Here is a 6,641-nt window from a genome sequence, read left to right as displayed (position 1 = left end):
AACTGCATTTCATCATCAGGTCCAAAGGGAGGCTGAGGTTCTCCAGATGCATCCACCACTCTTGGGTTTGCTGCCATGTTTTTCATTCCAACCTCTTGAAACTCATCCGGCAATTCTTTCATTGCAGTGACTCGTTGTTGAATAAAACGAACTTGAACTGGATCTAGCTCAATAGCAACAACATTCCTTCCTTTTTTAAGAGCACTAATAGTGGTTGTTCCTAAGAAAAAAAGAATCAACATGGTAAAGCTCACTTAAATGAGCAATATAAAATATGTAATAAGTTAAGGTTGCATGATTACCTGTCCCCACAAAAAGATCCATGATCCACTCTCCTTTTAAAGATAGAAGCTCAATTAAATCCATCATCAAAAGTTGTGGTTTTTGATAAGGATTCATGATCTCATTTGAATCACCAGAAAGATCCCTGAGCTTTCGACACATGCTTGGTCTATCAAAAATATTTGTTCGGTTAGGTTTCGAAGCAAAATTAAAATTTCCTTTACTGTTCGGACCCGCAGGAGACCAGAAACCAATGGTAGAAAACTCGGCAGCAAAAGAAAGTCTGTCAAGCTTATAGCCTTTGATGTTAGGCTTTGTCCTACAACAGAAAAAGTTAGCCTTTGATGTTAGGCTTTGTCCTACAAAAGAAAAAGTTAGGCTTTAACTTAAGCTTTTGTAACTTGCAAAAGAATGCTTGAAATTTAACATACCATATGCATAGCTGATGGACCATTTGATTGTCAATGAATGCTTTCTCTGCAGAGCAGAGATTTGATCATGAGCATGAAAAATTAGCAGTGCCCATGATTCAGCCATTGTGACCTTTTTGAAAGCGTCGATGACTCTTTTATATGCACTTACACCATACTTTACTTCATCGTGTATATTGAGTGTGGTGCCTTAAATCCATACGGAGCATCAGCAATGGCTAAAGTAAAATGTTGTGCAGTCACAAACGATTCCATGTTCTCTACTTTGCCTTCATGAAGAAAATATTGAACTGGTTCTACAGACACATCATCAGAAATGAAAATATTTGCCTCTTGAATGGTCTCCAAAGTTTGTGCCTCTTCTAATCTCTTCCGCTCTGCCCTTGCGCGACTCAAATGTTGCTCAAACTCTTGAGGAATGCTCTTTATGGGAGCACGCGGTGCTCGAGACTTGTTAAAATGAAAATAAGTAAACATTAAATATATTCTAGAATACACATTGACTGGATTACAAAAATCAAAATCAATTTTTTAAAATATTTGATCTAAATTTTTACAAAACCTTCAAAAACACTTAAATAAAAAAAATCTATTCAAATATGTAGTGTACTTACTTCATTTTTGAAAAGATAAATGAAATGCTCTAAGGAGCTTGGCTGACTAGTGATGGGATGAAACATTTGAACCTCGTTCCAATCCTTGCAATTAAGTTTTTCAATCATGATTCTTTACATGTACAAGAAAGTCTTTTGCCTGTTTCAAAAAAACACAAAATAAAAAAACAACTTTACATGAAATAAAATAAGTAGATTTAAAAAGAAGAATTAGCAACGTACTGTTCTAATTCCTTTGCCATTTCATCGAGTGTCAAAGAACCTCCTTTCACTCGTGCCAAGATGGGTATGATAATATTTTTCTCGCGTATTCCTTGCATTGCTCGCCAATTCGTGATACGCATTTCTTCAGGAATTGGCTTCAAAGTGTCCTCATTCCGTGTTCCTTTGCCCTTTTGACTTCCAGGTGGGAGCTTTACTTTTTGCCCTTTGATTTTACCTTCCTCCCAAAGCTTGAAAATGTCTTCTTGTAGATCCCATATCTCTCCATCACGAAAGGCTAACTGAAAGAAATTGTCATGACCTCGAACATTTGTTTTTCCAGAGCGTCCAGCTTTGCTTGACTTCTTTGTGACAAGACTAACTTGCTCACAAAGCTTGATTTTGAAAGCTTCATCAACTTTATGACCTTGCTGAATATGATTGATCCACTCGTTGTGAAAAAATCTTATCTTTTGTAAGAAAGACATGGATAGTCGCATCTCGGAATCAATGTTGTGATCAAGGGCAAGTAGCTTTGCATCATCATCACCTAACCCAGCATAGACCCATGCTAGGACTGTCTTATAGCTCTCTACATGAGGATACTCAGCACATAACTCTTTTTTAGCAATGAGAGAGTGAGTTTCCCCCAAGACAAAGTATTTGTATTGATTGATTTTTGATCTCTCAAAACTCTCTTTCTTAACACAAGAAGACTTATCCACAAGAACAAGAAGGGGTAAAACATTTGTTGTTGGTTTCTCCTTCATCATTACTTTAAGATTACTCACATGTCCAGGGACAATGGTTTGAACTTCTAGTGGTCTCTTATTTGAAACAAGATTTAATGGAGGACGTTCTATATTAGACACTAGTAAAATTAAGGGTCTCTCATCAACCATATGAAACTTTTTGGCTTTATTTCTTATGGTATTAAGACCAGAAGATTCTGAAGGATCAGACTTTGGAGCTCCAGGTCCAGAAAGCAAAGTATCACTCACATCTTGAGACTTTGACCCAGAAGTCTCTTCAAGAACTTCAACATCTTCTTCTGAGTCATCTATGTCTGTACCTTCATTCTCTTCATAATCAGAATCATCAGTGGAGTGGTTGGAATTGTACAAATTATCATGATGCTCTTGAAATGCTTCAGAAAAAGACTACAAAAAAAGAAAAATAAAAAGTCATTCTAAGTAGAAAAAGATTTTAAGACTTGATAGAGTGAACTTAAAAGTAAGAACCAAAGAGTAACTTATGCAAAAGTAAGAACACTTTAACCATTTCTTTGTATACTAGAATACATGGTAAACTCATTAAACCAGACATAAAAAGTAAGCCAAACTTCTTTCTTGCTAAAATTCATTCAAACTAAACAAAACAAACTTCTTGTATACTAGAATGCATTTTAGCATATGCTAGAGCAGACAAACTTCTTGTATACTAGAATACATACAAACTAGACTTGACTAGACCTCTAAGTGTTTTAAGATATGAGCTAGAAAGACAAGAATTAAATAGACTAAAAAACAAAGAATAGTTCTCAATGTATTCTAGAATACACAAAGATAAGAAGTTTTTTGAACTACGTGTATACTAGAATACATACAAACTAGACTAGACAAACTTCATGTTTATTAGAATACATGCAAACTAGAGTTGACTTGACCTCTACGTATTCCAATATATGAGTTGGAAAGACATGACTCAAACAAACTTAAAAAAGAATAACAGTTCTCTACATATTCTAGAATACACAAAGATAAGAAATTTTTTTAACACTAATGAAAAAAAGGTCGAGAGAAAGATATCCATACCCGTTTGCGAGTAATCATTGCATCTTTAAACTCTTGCTGGGTAGAAACAGGATTCATCTCTTCAAGCCGAAAATTAGTCGAGAAAACTCTAACTGCAAGAAACTTTCCTTTGTTGTTGTCTACCAGATGATGAATGATCCCACGAGATATACTTTCTTTGACTTCAACAATGCGACCATAAGTTAAATACTTTGTATTTTCAGAGTCTCCTTTTTCTTCCGCAATAGAAAGGAAAGGTGTGTTTGGCTCAACGATTGTCTTGTGCTTACCTACCATGCCAAATTGAATTGTCCAAGCAAATCCTTCTCGTGCTTTACCTCTTGCACTACTCCAAAGAGTTGTAGCTTCCATGCTTGAAGACTTTTTCTGCTAATGTTGAGTTAAAGGTGTGGTTCCTTGAGATGATGGAGGAAGTCCATGAGTAGCTAAAACCATTCTGCTTGATGGTGGTTGATCTTGTAACTCTGGAAACTGGTGAGCTGCTAAAAGTTGTCTTCTTGGCTCACTTGGACGTCTATCAGGGTTTGGAAGAGTCACAGTCACTCGAGGTGCTTGAAAGTGAGGACTAACTGGAGCAGGTTGAGATCGAGAAGGTGTCAAGACTCCTGAACGTCCTGAGCCACCCCCACAGGACAGATGCAGTTGCTTGATTACTTTTCTTTTGCTTCTTAGAAGTTCGAGCATCACGTATTGGTGAGGCCATCTTAAACCTAAACAAGACAATAAAAAATCATTATCTCATTGCTAAGATAAACAAATAGAGATAAAATCATATTTTTCAAAAATATGATTTGTTAAATGAAACAACATTTAAGATTAGTAAACGTGTATGTAGAGCAAACAAACGAGAAAGACAAAAAGTGAAAGAGAACAAATAGACATAGAGAGAAAGAGAGAGAGAGAGTGTGTGTTAACCTCCATGCAAGAACGGACCTAGATGTGTAAGCAAACATGAGATAGGAATGTAAGAGAGAGAGCTCCTCAGCACACTAGAGAAAAAGAGGGAGAGAGAGATGTATTCTAGAATACAACAGGTTGTTTCCTCCAAAGATGTGTTTTGTAATTGAATTTCAATAAATGACTTTCTAGAGCTGTGTATTCCAGAATACAACTCACAAGAAGCTTCTAACCACAATACACAGATATAAAAGAGAGGAGAAAGCACTAAGAGATGAATATATCAAACCCAAAATAATTAGGACCCTTTGTATCATCAAAGTACTTACAGAACCTCTTTCTTGAACACAATTTAATAAAAATTTACCCCCAAAATCTATCTTCTGCTACGTTGCTCTGATGGAGATTCTGACCGCTCCGTTGGCTTCAAAAGGGGGGTAAAACCCCAGGACGTCTGATGGAAATACTTGCAGGTCGCTCCTCCTCCGTTTTTTATGTTAAAACTACAGTTTGCTGTTTTTTTGCCGCGCGCGCGCGATGCGAACTCAAGAGCTTTTGCTTTATCCCAAAATCTATCTTCTGCAACGTTGCTCTGATGGAGATTTTGACCATTCCGTTGGCTTCAAAAGGAGGGTAAAACCCCAGGACACCTGATTGAAATACTCCCGGGCTACTCCTCCTCCGTTTTTTATGTGAAAACTACAGTTTGCTGTTTTTTAGTCGCGCACGCGACGCGAACTCGAGAGCTTTTGCTTTCTTTGCATGTCTTCTAAAATTAGATAAAAAGCAAATCTTTTTGCATGAAGGTCTATTCTAATGGTTTATATTGAGTTTGGTTTACAGTAGAACACAGCTTGCCGAAGCCGTGTATTCTGGAATACAACTCAAGTGAAGAGAGAAGTTGTATTCCTGAATACAACTTGATGAAGATGTGTATTCTGGAATACAACTCAAGTGTAAAAAAAAGTTGTGTTCCAGAATACAGCTTATTGAAGCTCTATATTCTAGAATACAACTCAAGTGTAGAGAGAAGTATTTCAGTATACAACTTGCTGAAGCTGTGTATTCTGGAATAAAACTCAAGTGCAAAAAGAAGTTGCATTCTAGAATACAGCTTGTTGAAACTGTGTATTCTGGAATACAGTCTCAAGTATAGCGAAGTTGTATTCTAGAATACAACTTGTTGAAATTGTGTATTCTGGAATACAATCTCAAGTACAGAGAAAAAATATATTTTTGAATACAGCTTGTAAAAGCTTCATATTCTGGAATACAACTCAAGTGTTGAGAGAAGCTATATTCCAAAATACAACTTGTACAAGCAATGGATTCTGGAATACAATCTCAAAGTGCATAAGTGTTAAATTTTTAAAAATGTGACTTCAAGCTTTGTATTCTAGAATACAAACTACTTAATACACAAGAAACATGGCAACTTATCGATTTTTGTGTTGTATTCCAGAATACAACACAAGAATTAGCTTTTTAAAAAATGAAGTCATTATAATTTTTAAAAATTATTGATTAAATCTTTATTTTATAAAATATTATTTTTTCAACCTCTTTTTTTCTTAATTTACGTATGAAATCTTCGTTTTGGTATTTTTGTGTATTTAAAAGACAAACAATTCTTTCAAAAAAATACCTTTTTAAAAAAATTTTATTTTTGAAATCACTTACCTCCTTAGATAATGTTTTTGTTTTTCTTCCTAGCCATAATTTCCTCGTAGCAAACTTTGAACCAAATGACAATGAAAGAAAAATTCAAAATTGTAACAAATAACAAAGTAATCAAGAAAATGCATACCTTACAGAATTAAACTCAAGAAAAATGCTCCAAATTAAAAAAAATGCTCTTGTGGCTCTCTTAGTGGCAGACCCTTGGAATGTGTCTCTAAAAAGGACTTCCTCTCATCTTTTAAGTCCCATCTTTTATAATAATTAATAAATTTTAATATTTATATTAATATTATTATTTTTGAATCTAAGCATTAAAAGTAAGTTATTTGGATTTGAGATTACACTCCACTTTGTAGCTTAGACCATTGTTTTTTAGAGAAACTTAGAGGTTTGAAGTTCCTAGTCATGGCAGGGCAACAAAAGTCTCTCTCAAGCTCATTTTGCTCTTTTCAAGTGCCTGTATCCGTATAGTCACTCCTAAAAGTCTGAGCCAATCTATCAGTGATGATGATGTTACAAGCCCACTATTTGCTAATTTATCAAATTCTGATACCGATGTTCCAGTTTCTCCATCATTAGTTCAGCCTATTCGTGTGGAGACAACCACTCCCTTGAGAAAAAAGACAAGTTTTTGCATCGCAATGCATTGAGAGAGGCATGTAGGGTGTATTGTTGTAAAAAAAACTGCTTGAGGACACTTGGATTCAGAAAAATTAAGCAGG

This window comes from Cibotium barometz, chromosome 63, assembly GCF_041138505.1.
Source record: "Cibotium barometz isolate CiBa-2024 chromosome 63, ASM4113850v1, whole genome shotgun sequence".
Taxonomy (NCBI): Eukaryota; Viridiplantae; Streptophyta; class Polypodiopsida; order Cyatheales; family Cibotiaceae; genus Cibotium; species Cibotium barometz.
The sequence above is the reverse complement of the archived record's forward strand: the minus strand, read 5'-3'. Positions refer to the sequence as shown.